The following is a 16,105-nucleotide window of genomic DNA, read 5'->3' on the forward strand; positions in this document are numbered from 1 at the left end:
GCCGCCAGAATCCACAACAGCGGCGGATTTGCAGCTGCAGTAGCTAGAACTGGACATCAAGGCATTGCAGCACAACTGGGAGCAAGATCGCAAGGAATTTCAGGCTATGGTCAACAGGAATTTTGCTACTATGCAAACAAACTTTGACAAGATCCCGACAAATTTCAGACGGTTGTTGCTTGAACCAGAGCCTGAAGAGCAGTCAGTGGACCAATCGGAGCAGGGCAGTGCACAGAACAAGGCACCAGAAGTACAAACTCCTGTGATTCCGGTAGGACGGCCAAAGCAATTGTTGCCCAACACCCCTCCTGCAGGAGTTGGACATGAAAAAGAGCAACATGTAGTACGAGGATCTGCAGTTCTGAAAGATCACACTGGCAAGGAGCTGAATTTAGATGGAACACCAAAGATGCCATATAGACATCGCAATTTTGGTAGTAATAAGGAAGTGGCTCCTGCAATTGGAACATGTGCAGTACAGCAACAACAACATCTTCTCCTTATAGAGGATGCAAACCTTGAGGAATGGCCTGATGGACATAGACACAGGCAGTACACACCTCAGGATAACAAGAGAACTGTGTTGACAGTGAAACCAGCAAAGCTGAATATTTCTGAGTTTGAGGGGAATGACTCTGAGTCATGGATTCAGAACTTGGAACAGTATTTTGCTGCAGCTAGAACACCAATTGAACACAGAACTGAATTAGCAGTGTCATATCTGAAAGGCCCTGATGTGCAATGGTGGAGGGGCACTGGTTATGCTCTCAGTAATGTGCCCTGGCACAAGTTCTGCTCTTATCTCTCTGAGGGATTTGCTACAGAATCAGTGTGTGATGTGGTGAGCTCCTTTCATGCAGCACAACAAACTTCTACAGTGGTTGTCTATGTGGATAAGTTTGAGCACTTGATGAATATCATGAGGAGAGAAAATCCTGGTATACCTGACGATTACTATGTCACAAGCTTTGTGTCTGAGCTGACTCCTTACATTAAGAGCCATGTGGAATGTTTCAAGCCTAAGGATATGCAAACTGTTGTCTGGTATGCTAGAAGAATGGAAAAAGCCCAAATTCCAGTGCAACCAGTGCAAACTAGAGCTTATGTGCCACAACCAAGGAGGCAAATGATCTTTGAGCAACCAAAGATACCTACAGTCCAGCCACTGCAAAACAGAAACACAATCATTCAACAAGCTAAACATAATCAGGTTTGCTATAAATGCAGGGAACCTTGGGTACCTGGCCACAGGCAAGTGTGTAAAATGAGGCAAAAGGCTCAAATTCAAGCTTTACAAGCTCAAGAAGCAGAATGGCCTAAAACTATTTATGGAACTGATTTTGAAGATCCAGATTTAGAGAATATGGAGCCTCCAGCAGCTGATGCAGTCCTGCAAGTATCAATGCATGCAGCTATGGGAATTGGGGCAGCCAAAAATACCTTTATCTTAACAGTAAAGGTGGGCAGCACTATTGCAACAACACTAGTTGATAGTGGTAGTACTTCTACATTTGTCTCACCTGAAAGGGATGCTAAACTACCTATTACTCCTGTTGCAACACCTAAAGTGAAAGTGGTAGTGGCTAGTGGAGGAGTTTTGTGGAGTGAATTCATGTCTCAGAATTGCCCCTATGAAATACAAGGCCAAAAATTCTCTGACAGTTTCAGGGTGTTAAAACTCAAAGGGTATGATATGATTTTGGGAGTGGACTGGCTGAGGAAATATAGTCCTATCCAAATGGATTTTATTAAGATGCGGTTGAAGGTGTCCACAAATAATGGACTGGTTACTTTTGTGGATGAAATTGTACCTCTGACACAACCTACTGCTGCTGATAACAATACTGATAGATTGTTGGAACAAGCAGTTTGTGGATTTTTCTTGCTAACTACCTGTTGTGTGGAACTGGTAGCAGAAATCCAAGAAGTCCCTCCAGATCTGCAGCCTCTCTTACAACAATATGAACAGTTGTTCCAAGAACCTACTGAGCTACCTCCCAACAGACCCTGTGATCATAGAATTCCTCTAATGGAAGGAGCCAAGGTAGTAAATCAAAGGCCATATAGAATGCCTCATCACTAGAAGGAAATACTGGAAAGAATTATAAAGGACCTTTTAAAAGCTGGTGTAATTCGACCTAGCACTAGTCCTTTTTCCTCACTGGTGCTACTGGTCAAAAAGAAAGATGGTTCATGGAGGCTCTTCACTGATTATAGGAAACTCAATTCCATCACAATAAAAAATAAGTACCCCATACCAGTGATAGAAGATATGTTAGACCAGTTGAGAGGAGCCAAAAAAAATCCAAGATTGATCTCAGAAATGGTTATCATCAAATCAGGATGGTTGAAGAAGATATTCACAAAACTGCATTTTCCACTTACATGGGCCTGTTTGAATATCTAGTGATGTCATTTGGCCTCACTAATGCCCCCCCTACATTCCAGGCCCTCATGAATATGCTATTTGGTCACTTGAAGTTTTTAGTAGTGTTCTTTGATGATATTCTAGTGTTCAGTATTTCCATGAAAAAGCACAAAGAACACTTAACTCAAGTATTTGATATTTTGCAAGCCAACAAGTTATATGCAAAAATGGAAAGTGTTCCTTTGGACAACAGCAAGTGGAATATCTTGGACATATTATTAACCAAGAGGGGGTGGCTACTGATCCTTCCAAAATCCAGGCTATCCAGGAATGGCCAGCACCTAAAACTGTGACTGAGCTGAGGAGCTTTTTGGGCTTAAGTGGTTATTATAGGAGGTTCATAAAGGGATATGGTGTGGTGTGCAGACCCCTGTTTGATTGTCTTAGGAAAGATGCCTTTGTGTGGGGAACAGAACAAGATAAAGCTTTTGCAGTCCTGAAAAAGAAACTCACCAACACCCCTGTTCTGGCCTTGCCTGATTTTTCAAAGCCCTTCATACTGGAGGCTGATGCTAGTGGGTATGGACTAGGAGCTGTGCTAATGCAGGAAGGAAGGCCTATATCTTATTTTAGCAAAACCATTGGGCCTAAAGCTGCTGCTATGTCAACTTATGACAAGGAGGCTGTTGCTATAGTAGAAGCTGTTAAGAAATGGAGACATTACTTTCTGGCAACTGCATTGGTTATCAGAACAGATCAAGAGAGCCTTAAATACATGCAGGAGCAAAAATTAGCTGAGGGCATTCAACATAAGTTATTGCTCAAGCTGTTAGGATACAACTTCACTGTGGAGTACAAGAAAGGCAAGGAAAACAGGGCTGCTGATACTTTGTCAAGGGTCAAGTATGTGGTGTCTATGCTCACTGCTAGCACCAATACACCCACTTGGGTCAAAGAGGTGGTTAAGAGTTACACTGATGACAGCAAAATTAAGGAGCTTATTGTTGAATGTTCTATGGACAAGAAAAGTGATACTGCTTATTCTTTTAGAAATGGTCTTCTCAGATTTCACAACAAGATTGTAGTGGGTCCTGCCACTTCTCTCAGGCAGGACATATTAAAAACCTTCCACAATTCGGAATTGGGAGGTCACTCTGGAGAAAGAGCAACATATCACAGAGTAAAGCTGGTGTTTCACTCGCATGGCCTTAAGCAAGATGCTATACAGTTTGCCAAATCTTGTCCAGTTTGTCAGCTCAATAAAGCTGAGCACTGCCCTTATCCTGGCTTATTGGAGCCATTACCAGTTTCTGATTTTGCATGGGCACATGTAAGCATGGACTTTGTGGAAGGACTGCCTGTGTCTGAAAATAAGCATTTAATACTGGTGGTAGTGGATAGATTCACTAAGTATGCACATTTTATTGCAATGAAACATCCTATCACAGTACAATCTATGGCTAGAGCATTTTCTGAAACAGTGTTCAAGTTACATGGGATGCCACTAGTTATTGTGACAGACAGGGACAGAATATTCACCAGTAACTTGTGGCAGCAACTGTTCAAATCCCTCAAGATCAAGCTCCACATGAGTACTAGTTATCACCCATAGACCGATGGTCAAACTGGGAGTGTTAACCAATGTTTAGAAAACTATCTCAGGTGCATGTGTTTTCAGCAGCCTAGGAAATGGCAGGGATGGTTAGCTCTAGCAGAGTGGTGGTACAATACCAGCTTTCACACGTCCTTGCAAATGACACCATTTCAGGCTCTATATGGATTTCCTCCTCCTATGTGAAGGAAATATGCCCTAGAGGCAATAATAAAGTTATTATTTATTTCCTTATATCATGATAAATGTTTATTATTCATGCTAGAATTGTATCAACCGGAAACTTGATACATGTGTGAATACATAAACAAACAGAGTGTCACTAGTATGCCTCTACTTGACTAGCTCGTTGATCAAAGATGGTTATGTTTCCTAGACATAGACATGAGTTGTCATTTGATTAACGGGATCACATCATTAGGAGAATGATGTGATTGACTTGACCCATTCCGTTAGCTTAGCACTCGATCGTTTAGTATGTTGCTATTGCTTTCTTCATGACTTATACATGTTCCGGAGGAACACTTTGTGTGCTACCAAACGTCACAACGTAACTGGGTGATTATAAAGGTGCTCTACAGGTGTCTCCGAAGGTACTTGTTGGGTTGGCGTATTTCAAGATTAGGATTTGTCACTCCGATTGTCGGAGAGGTATCTCTGGGCCCACTCGGTAATGCACATCACTATAAGCCTTGCAAGCATTGCAACTAATGAGCTAGTTGTGGGATGATGTATTACGGAACGAGTAAAGAGACTTGTCGGTAACGAGATTGAACTAGGTATTGAGATACCGACAATCGAATCTCGGGCAAGTAACATACCGATGACAAAGGGAGCAACGTATGTTGTTATGCGGTTTGACCGATAAAGATCTTCGTAGAATATGTGGGAGCCAATATGAGCATCCAGGTTCCGCTATTGGTTATTGACCGGAGACGTGTCCTGGTCATGTCTACATAGTTCTCGAACCCGTAGGGTCCGCACGCTTAAAGTTAGATGATGGTTATATTATGAGTTTATGTGTTTTGATGTACCGAAGGAGTTCAGAGTCCCGGATGAGATCAGGGACATGACGAGGAGTCTCGAAATGGCCGAGATGTAAAGATCGATATATTGGACGACTATATTCGGACTTCGGAAAGGTTCCGAGTGATTCGGGTATTTATCGGAGTACCGGAGAGTTACGAGAATTCGCCGGGGAGAAGTATTGGGCCTTATTGGGCCATACGGGAATAGAGGAGAGAGGCCAAAAGGAAGGAGGCGCGCACCCCCCCCCTCTGGTCCGAATTGGACAAGGGGTGCAGCCCCTTTTTCCTTCTCCCTCTCCCCCTCTTTCCTTCTCTCCTACTCCAACAAGGAAAGGAGGAGTCCTACTCCCGGTGGGAGTAGGACTCCCCCTTTGGCGCGCCCTCCTCCTAGGCCGGCCGCCTCCCCCCTTGCTCCTTTATATACGGGGGCAGGGGCACCCCAAAGACACAACAATTGATCTATTGATCTCTTAGCCGTGTGCGGTGCCCCCCTCCACCATATTACACCTCGATAATATCGTAGCGGCGCTGAAGCGAAGCACTGCATCGGTAGAACATCATCATCGTCACCACGCCGTCGTGCTGACGAAACTCTCCCTCAACACTCGGCTGGATCGGAGTTCGAGAGACGTCATCGAGCTGAACGTGTGCTCAACTCGGAGGTGACGTACGTTCAATACTTGATCGGTCGGATCGTGAAGATGTACGACTACATTAACCGCGTTGTTTTAACACTTCCGCTTTCGGTCTACGAGGGTACGTGGACAACACTCTCCCCTCTCGTTGCTATGCATCACCATGATCTTGCGTGTGCATAGGAAATTTTTTGAAATTGCTACGTTCCCCAACAGTGGCATCCGAGCCTGGTTTTATGCGTAGATGTCATATGCACGAGTAGATCACAAGTGAGTTGTGGGCGATATAAGTCATACTGCTTACCAGCATGTCATACTTTGGTTCGGCGGTACTGTTGGATGAAGCGGCCCGGACCGACATTACGCGTACGCTTACGCGAGACTGGTTCTACCGACGTGCTTTGCACACAGGTGGCTGGCGGGTGTCAGTTTCTCCAATTTTAGTTGAACCGAGTGTGGCTACGCCCGGTCCTTGCGAAGGTTAAAACAGCACCAACTTGACAAACTATCGTTGTGGTTTTGATGCGTAGGTAAGAACAATTCTTGCTAAGCCCAGTAGCAGCCACGTAAAACTTGCAACAACAAAGTAGAGGACGTCTAACTTGTTTTTGTAGGGCATGTTGTGATGTGATATGGTCAAGGCATGATGCTATATTTTATTGTATGTGATGATCGGGTTTGATAGGCTCTATGTTCAAATACAACGGGTGCAAAACAGTTGCACACGCGGAATACTCAGGTTAAACTTGACGAGCCTAGCATATAACATATATGGTCTCAGAACACGGAGACCGAAAGGTCGAGCGTGAATCATATAGTAGATATGATCAACATAGTGATGTTCACCGTTGAAACTACTCCATCTCACGTGATGATCGGACATGGTTTAGTTGATATGGATCACGTGATCACTTAGAGGATTAGAGGGATGTCTATCTAAGTGGGAGTTCTTAAGTAATATGATTAATTGAACTTAAATTTATCATGAACTTAGTCCTGATAGTATTTTGCAAATTATGTTGTAGATCAATAGCTCGCGTTGTTGTTTCCCTATGTTTATTTTGATATGTTCCTAGAGAAAAATTATGTCGAAAGATGTTAGTAGCAATGATGCGGATTGGATCCGTGATCTGAGGATTATCCTCATTGCTGCACAGAAGAATTATGTCCTTGATGCACCGCTAGGTAACAGACCTATTGCAGGAGCAGATGCAGACGTTATGAACGTTTGGCTAGCTCAATATGATGACTACTTGATAGTTTAGTGCATCATGCTTAACGGCTTAGAATCGGGACTTCAAAAACATTTTGAACATCATAGACCATATGAGATGTTCCAGGAGTTGAAGTTAATATTTCAAGCAAATACCCGAGTTGAGAGATATGAAATCTCCAACAAGTTCTACAGCTAAAAGATGGAGGAGAATAGCTCAAGCAGTGAGCATGTGCTCAGATTGTCCGGGTACTACAATCGCTTGAATCAAGTGGGAGTTAATCTTCCAGATAAGATAGTGATTGACAGAATTCTCTAGTCACCATCACCAAGTTAGTAGAACTTCGTGATGAACTATAATATGCAAGGGATAACAGAAACAATTCCCAAGCTCTTCGTGATGCTGAAATCGACGAAGGTAGAAATCAAGAAAAACATCAAGTGTTGATGGTTGACGAGACCACTAGTTTCAAGAAAAGGGCAAAGGGAAGAAGGGGAACTTCAAGAAGAACGACAAGCAAGTTGCTGCTCAAGTGAAGAAGCCCAAGTCTGGTCCTAAGCCGGAGACTAAGTGCTTCTACTGCAAAGGGACTGGTCACTGGAAGCGGAACTGCCCCAAGTATTTGGCGGATAAGAAGGATGGCCAAGTGAACAAAGATATATTTGATATACAGATTATTGATGTGTATTTTACTGGTGTTCGTAGCAACCCCTCGGTATTTGATACTGGTTCAGTTACTAAGAGTAGTAACTCGAAACAGGAGTTGTGGAATGAACAGAGACTAGTTAAGGGTGAAGTGACGATGTGTGTTGGAAGTGGTTCCAAGATTGATATGATCATCATCGCACGCTCCCTACACTTTCGGGATTAGTGTTGAACCTAAATAAGTGTTATTTGGTGTTTGCGTTGAGCATGAATATGATTTGATCATGTTTATTGCAATACGGTTATTCATTTAAGTTAGAGAATAATTGTTGTTCTATTTACATGAATAAAACCTTCTATGGTCATACACCCAATGAAAATGGTTTGTTGGATCTCGATCGTAGTGATACACATATTCATAATATTGAAGCCAAAAGATGCAAAGTTAATAATGATAGTGCAACTTATTTGTGGCACTGACGTTTAGGTCATATTGGTGTAAAGCGCATGAAGAAACTCCATACTGATGGGATTTTGGAATCACTTGATTATGAATCACTTGATGCTTGCGAACCGTGCCTCATGGGCAAGATGACTAAAACGCCGTTCTGCGGAACTATGGAGAGAGCAACAGATTTGTTGGAAATCATACATACTGATGTATGTGGTCCGATGAATATTGAGGCTCGTAGCGGGTATCATTATTTTCTGACCTTCACAGATGATTTGAGCAGATATGGGTATATCTACTTAATGAAACAGAAGTCTAAAACATTTGAAAAGCTCATATAATTTCAGAGTGAAGTGGAAAATCATTGTAACAAGAAAATAAAGTTTCTACGATCTGATCGTGGAGAAGAGTATTTGAGTTACGAGTTTGGTCTTCAGTTAAAACAATGTGAAATAGTTTCACTGCTCACGCCACCTGGAACACCACAGTGTAATGGTGTGTCCGAACATCGTAACCGTACTTTATTAGATATGGTGCAATCTATGATGTCTCTTACCGATTTACCACTATCGTTTGGGGTTATGCATTAAAGACAGCTGTATCCACGTTAAAAAGGGCACCGTCTAAGTCCGTTGAGACGACACAATATGAACTGTGGTTTGGCAAGAAACCAAAGTTGTCGTTTCTTAAAGTTTGGGGTTATGATGCTTATGTGAAAAAACCTTCAACCTGATAAGCTCGAACCCAAATCGGAGAAATGTGTCTTCATAGGATACCCAAAGGAGACTGTTGGGTACACCTTCTATCACAGATCCGAAGGCAAAACTTTTGTTGCTAAATTCAGAATTTTTCTGGAGAAGGAGTTTCTCTCGAAAGAAGTGAGTGGGAGGAAAGTAGAACTTGATGAGGTAACTGTACCTGCTCCCTTATTGGAAAGTAGTTCATCACAGAAACCGGTTTCTGCGACACCTACACCAATTAGTGAGGAAGTTAATGATGATGATCATGAAACTTCAGATCAAGTTATTACTGAACCTCGTAGGTCAACCAGAGTAAGATCCGTAGCAGAGTGGTACGGTAATCCAGTTCTGGAGGTCATGTTACTTGACCATGACGAACCTACGAACTATGAGGAAGCGATGATGAGCCCAGATTCCGCAAAATGGCTTGAGGCCATGAAATCTGAGATGGGATCCATGTATGAGAACAAAGTGTGGACTTTGGTTGACTTGCCGGTGATCGGCAAGCCATAGAAAATAAATGGATCTTCAAGAGGAAGACGGACGCTGATAATAGTGTTACTATCTACAAAGCTAGACTTGTCGGAAAAAGGTTTTTGACAAAGTTCAAGGTGTTGACTACGATGAGATTTTCTCACTCGTAGCGATGCTTAAGTCTGTCTGAATCATGTTAGCAAATTGCCACATTTTATGAAATCTGGCAAATGGATGTCGAAACTACATTCCTTAATGGATTTCTTAAAAAAGAGTTGTATATAATGCAACCAGAAGGTTTTGTCAATCCTAAAGGTGCTAACAAAATATGCAAGCTCCAGCGATCCATATATGGACTAGTGCAAGCATCTCGGAGTTGGAATATACGCTTTGATAAGTTGATCAAAGGATATAGTTTTATACAGACTTGCGGTAAAGCCTGTATTTACAAGAAAGTGAGTGGGAGCACTACAACATTTCTGATAAGTATATGTGAATGACATATTGTTGATCGGAAATAATGTAGAATTATTCTGCAAAAAAAATGAGTGTTTGAAAGGAGTTTTTCAAAGAAAGACCTCGGTGAAGCTGCTTACATATTGAGCATCAAGATCTATAGAGATAGATCAAGACGCTTGATAAGTTTTTTCAATGAGTACATAACTTAACAAGATTTTGAAGTGGTTCAAAATGGAAGAGTCAAAGAAAGAGTTTCTTGCCTGTGTTACAAGGTGTGAAATTGAGTAAGACTCAAAGCCCGACCACGGCAGAAGATAGAAAAAGAATGAAAGTCATTCCCTATGCCTCGGCCATAGGTTCTATAAAGTATGCCATGTTGCGTACCAGATCTATTATATACCCTACACTGATTTTGGCAAGGGAGTACAATAGTGATCTAGGAGTAGATCACTGGACAGCGGTCAAAAGTATCCTTAGTGGAATAAGGATATGTTTCTCGATTATGGAAGTGACAAAAGGTTCGTCGTAATGGGTTACGTCGATGCAAGTTTTGACACTAATCTAGATGACTCTAAGTCTCGGTCTAGATACATATTGAAAGTGGGAGCAATTAGCTAGAGTAGCTCCGTGCAGAGCATTGTAGACATAGAAATTTGCAAAATACTTACGGACCTGAATGTGACAGACCCGTTGACTAAAATTATCTCACAAGCAAAACATGATCACACCTTAGTACTCTTTGGGTGTTAATCACATAGCGATGTGAACTAGATTACTGACTCTAGTAAACCCTTTGGGTGTTGGTCACATGACGATGTGAACTATGGGTGTTAATCACATGGTGATGTGAACTATTGATGTTAAATCACATGGCGATGTGAACTAGATTATTGACTCTAGTGCAAGTGGGAGACTGAAGGAAATATGCCCTAGAGGCAATAATAAAGTTATTATTTATTTTCTTATATCATGATAAATGTTTATTATTCATGCTAGAATTGTATCAACCGGAAACTTGATACATGTGTGAATACATAGACAAACAGAGTGTCACTAGTATGCCTCTACTTGACTAGCTCGTTGATCAAAGATGGTTATGTTTCCTAGCCATAGACATGAGTTGTCATTTGATTAACGGGATCACATCATTAGGAGAATGATGTGATTGACTTGACCCATTCCGTTAGCTTAGCACTCGATCGTTTAGTATGTTGCTATTGCTTTCTTCATGACTTATACATGTTCCTATGACTATGAGATTATGCAACTCCCGTTTACCGGAGGAACACTTTGTGTGCTACCAAACGTCACAACATAACTGGGTGATTATAAAGGTGCTCTACAGGTGTCTCCGAAGGTACTTGTTGGGTTGGCGTATTTCGAGATTAGGATTTGTCACTCCGATTGTCAGAGAGGTATCTCTAGGCCCACTCGGTAATGCACATCACTATAAGCCTTGCAAGCATTGCAACTAATGAGCTAGTTGTGGGATGATGTATTACGGAACGAGTAAAGAGACTTGCCGGTAACGAGATTGAACTAGGTATTGAGATACCGACGATCGAATCTCGGGCAAGTAACATACCGATGACAAAGGGAACAACGTATGTTGTTATGCGGTTTGACCGATAAAGATCTTCGTAGAATATGTGGGAGCCAATATGAGCATCCAGGTTCCGCTATTGGTTATTGACCGGAGACGTGTCTCGGTCATGTCTACATAGTTCTCGAACCCGTAGGGTCCGCACGCTTAAAGTTAGATGATGGTTATATTATGAGTTTATGTGTTTTGATGTACCGAAGGAGTTCGGAGTCCCGGATGAGATCAGTGACATGACGAGGAGTCTCGAAATGGCTGAGACGTAAAGATCGATATATTGGACGACTATATTCGGACTTCGGAAAGGTTCCGAGTGATTCGGGTATTTATCGGAGTACCGGAGAGTTACGGGAATTCGCCGGGGAGAAGTATTGGGCCTTATTGGGCCATACGGGAATAGAGGAGAGAGGCCAAAAGGAAGGAGGCGCGCAGCCCCCCTCTGGTCCGAATTGGACAAGGGGTGCAGCCCCTTTTTCCTTCTCCCTCTCCCCCTCTTTCCTTCTCTCCTACTCCAACAAGGAAAGGAGGAGTCCTACTCCCGGTGGGAGTAGGACTCCCCCTTTGGCGCGCCCTCCTCCTAGGCCGACCGCCTCCCCCCTTGCTCCTTTATATACGGGGGCAGGGGGCACCCCAAAGACACAACAATTGATCTATTGATCTCTTAGCCGTGTGCGGTGCCCCCCTCCACCATATTACACCTCGATAATATCGTAGCGGCGCTGAGGCGAAGCACTGCGTCGGTAGAACATCATCATAGTCAGCACGCCGTCGTGCTGACGAAACTCTCCCTCAACACTCGGCTGGATCGGAGTTCGAGAGACGTCATCGAGCTGAATGTGTGCTCAACTCGGAGGTGACGTACGTTCAATACTTGATCGGTCGGATCGTGAAGATGTATGACTACATCAACCGCGTTGTGTTAACACTTCCGCTTTCGGTCTACGAGGGTACGTGGACAACACTCTCCCCTCTCGTTGCTATGCATCACCATGATCTTGCGTGTGCGTAGGAAATTTTTTGAAATTGCTACGTTCCCCAACACTATGGTGGCTGAGTCAGCTTTGCCTAATACTATATGTGAGGACAGTGAGAACTTGCTCCAGAACATAGAATTAGCACTGGAAGTAATTAATCAGAATCTGATCAAAGCGCAAGCAAGAATGAAATTTTATGCAGATAAAAAGAGGAAGGAAAGAGAATTTGATGTGGGCGACATGGTTTACTTGAAACTACAGCCCTATAGGCACACTTCTCTTAGTCTACACAGACATCTGAAGTTGCACTCCAAATTCTATGGCCCTTTCAGAATTATGCAAAGGATTGGTCATCATGCTTATAAATTGTTGTTGCCTGAAGGCTGTCAGTTGCACAATACCTTCCATGTAAGCTAGCTCAAGAGGCACATTGGACCAACAGTGGTTCCTTCCAAGCATCTCCCCCTTGTTGGCCCTGATGGTGTAATCAAGCTAGAGCCTGAAGTAGTTCTGGAGAGAAAGCTCGTTCCAAGAGTGCAGGGCAATATCAGTATTTCGATGGTAAGATGGTTGGTTAAATGGATCAACTTGCCAGTGGAAGAGGCCACTTGGGAGGATTCGGCCTTCATTCTAAAGGTTTTCCCTTCGTTCGCAGCTTGAGGGCAAGTTGCATCTTATCGGGGGGGGGGGGGTATTGTCAGGCTACCACATACTCTGTTTCCCCTGTTCCAGCGTGCCTGAAGATACGAGAGCCGTTGATCCTCCATTGGACGATCCTGAGCCTACCCCGCATCGTTGTTCACTTTCCGAAAAGCGGGTTTACCTTTCTGTTGCTGCTTTCCTTCAGCTAGCGTTGTAATGGCTATATAGCCACCCTTTTTCTTCGCTTAGAGACATCATATTGTAATCGGGTTGAACCCCTAAAGCCGCATGTGGCGTGCGGAGCTACTTTCCCCTTTCCTAAGTAATACAAACCCTAGCTCAATTCCCCAATTTCCTCTGAAACTGTGATGATTTAGTGTTAAGTTCAGTGAATCCTTGTCTAGTTCCTGACAACATATCCCAGATCCGCTGTCAAGCCTCATACGGTCATACCTCAGTCACAGGACAAAATATGCGAGGATGGACGACAGGAACAAGGTGTCAATTTTACAGCTCAGTTCAATAATTTGGGCTAAATATGTGGCTTCGCAAAATTAATATCAAAGTATGTAGTTTTCCTCGAAAGTTTTGCTAGTAGAATCTATACAGTTTTCTGAATGAATAAGGTTTCACCATGTAGGGCCTGAAATAAGAGAGACGTAGCCTAAACATCCAAGTTGTAGCTTGCTATATGCAAGGCCTAACATCCAGCATTTTATTTCTTCGTGCCCCAACCAGTAAACAACCCATGGCAGTTCTAACCCTATTAAATTAATTAACTAAAGGACAAAGTAAAGAAATCATGGTGAATTGATAGTTTCGTCTTATAAAGCTTTCTGTCTAGCTTATTCAAAATCATATAGTCTGTCTAACTATATATGAGATCTCTGATTTTCAGAACTGTCATTCTATAACGGAGGCTCACACACATTTTCGGCTTGGTTTGTGCACAGCAAAGGAAAACTTATTAAAAATAAATTTAGTCCAAAAAGATAGCAGCAAACTAATCCAGATATGTATTTATTCAAACCCTAGCTCAATTCCCAATTTTCCTCTGAAACTGTGACGATTTAGTGTTAAATTCAGTGAATCCTTGTCTAGTTCCTGACAACATATACCAGATCCGCTGTTAAGCCTCATACGGTCATACCTCAGTCACAGAACAAAATATGCGAGGATGGACGACAATAATAAGGTGTCAATATTACAGCTCAGTTCAATAATTTGGGCTAAGTATGTGTGTCACGCCCTGAGAACGGGCCTAGGCGAGACAGCCGCCGCGAGCCTATAGACCGCGAGGCCTATAAGGCGTGATTAAGCAGGCATAAACCAGCAGTGGATCACAAAAGCTCATATATTTACTTTTACAAATTCTTTACATTTACAAACATCTCAAATAAATCAGTCTATAGTCGCTTCCCACCCACTGGTCCAGCCTAATTTTAGATGACGACATCTTCTGAACATGCTTAAGTTACATCGTCTGCATCTAAAAAATTAGAGGAAGCAAGGGTGAGTATGACAATTCATACTCAGCAAGCAGAAGCAAGGGTGAGTATGACAATTCATACTCAGCAAGCAGACACTTCACTATTCAACAAGGAGCAATGATATGACGGTGTAGATCAACAGATGAACTAAATTCAAAGGATAACAAGGTAATGACCATTGGAATCGTATGTAAATGGACAAAAGAACAAAAATACTAGATTTAGTGAAAACAACAAGGATTTTTATTGGCGTCACACATGACCGCAAGCTTCCCGACCCGGGAGTCACAGGGGTGAAATTTCACACTTTTACACTCTTAAGAGAGGTACTCCGACGTCGACAGCCTCGGCCAGAACCACATAGGTTCCAGAAGAGCAGAGCTCTTTGATCCCTCAAGAACCGACCACCCGACTTACTAGCGTCGATCGCTCCTTCGGATCCATCATCGACACGCTTCTGAACGACTGTCGTTCCTAGCGGAGAGCTCAGACAGTCCCATACCTAAGTTGTGACCGGTACTATACATTTGCCGTCATGACACCAATAAATGGATATGTGGTTGAGTCAACGATAGGATCACTGAAATATCAGTCAAAGACAATACACTCATGACTTTTCATGAGTTCCTCCAAAATACTCTGATTCCACTAACAGATTACGAGGACTACATGTCACTCTCTCAATTACAACAAGGATCAACGGATGATCAATAAAGATCATGGTGCAACAATATAATCAGATAATCAAAGGAAGATAACGGATTTGAGAGTTAGTAAAGAAGCTACTTGCCTTAGTAACAAGATTTCTCCTTTAAAATGGACGCGGAGTTTTGGCTCCCGAGCTCATCTGCACCCACGCTCAGAAAAAAAATCAAAACAAATACTAGAAAAATTCAAAAAATTCCAATATTTTTTGGGTGATAGATAATTTGACGCGCGAGATCCGCTCCAAACTTCAACTCATTTGAGCATCTGAGCAGCTCTCGGCAAAAAAGACAAAATCGGGGTCTGTAAAAATGTTTACTGTTCACGCATTGTTCTGACCCGATTTGTCTTTTTTGCCGAGAGCTACTCAGATGTCCAAATAAGTTGAAATTTAAAGCAAACCTCACACAACGGATTATCTGTGACGCCCCCGATTTGACCGTACACTAATCATGCACGCAAATGTGTACGATCAAGATCAGGGACTCACGGGAAGATATCACAACACAACTCTACAACATAAATAAGTCATACAAGCATCATAATATAAGCCAGGGGCCCCGAGGGCTCGAATACAATTGTTCGATCATAGACGAGTCAGCGGAAGCAACAATATCTGAGTACAGACATAAGTTAAACAAGTTTGCCTTAAGAAGGCTAGTACAAAAGTAGCAACGATCGAAAAGGCAAGACCTCCTGCCTGGGACCTCCTAACTACTCCTCGAAGCTGAATCCATGTAAAAACATCCTCGGGATCTCTAGCTCCTGGACTCCAGCATCTGGTTGCGACAATCAGGTATAGAAAGGGGAAAAGAGGGAGAAAAGCAACCGTGAGTACTCATCCAAAGTACTCGCAAGCAAGGATCTACACCACATATGCATGGGTATATGTGTAAAGGGCCATATCGGTGGACTGAACTGCAGAATGTCAGAATAAGAGGGGGATAGCTAATCCTGTCGAAGACTACGCTTCTGGCCACCTCCATCTTGCAGCGTGTAGAAGAGAGTAGATTGTAAGTTCACCAAGTAGCATCGCATAGCATAATCCTACCCGGCGATCCCCTCCTC

Source organism: Aegilops tauschii, chromosome 7, assembly GCF_002575655.3.
Source record: "Aegilops tauschii subsp. strangulata cultivar AL8/78 chromosome 7, Aet v6.0, whole genome shotgun sequence".
Taxonomy (NCBI): Eukaryota; Viridiplantae; Streptophyta; class Magnoliopsida; order Poales; family Poaceae; genus Aegilops; species Aegilops tauschii.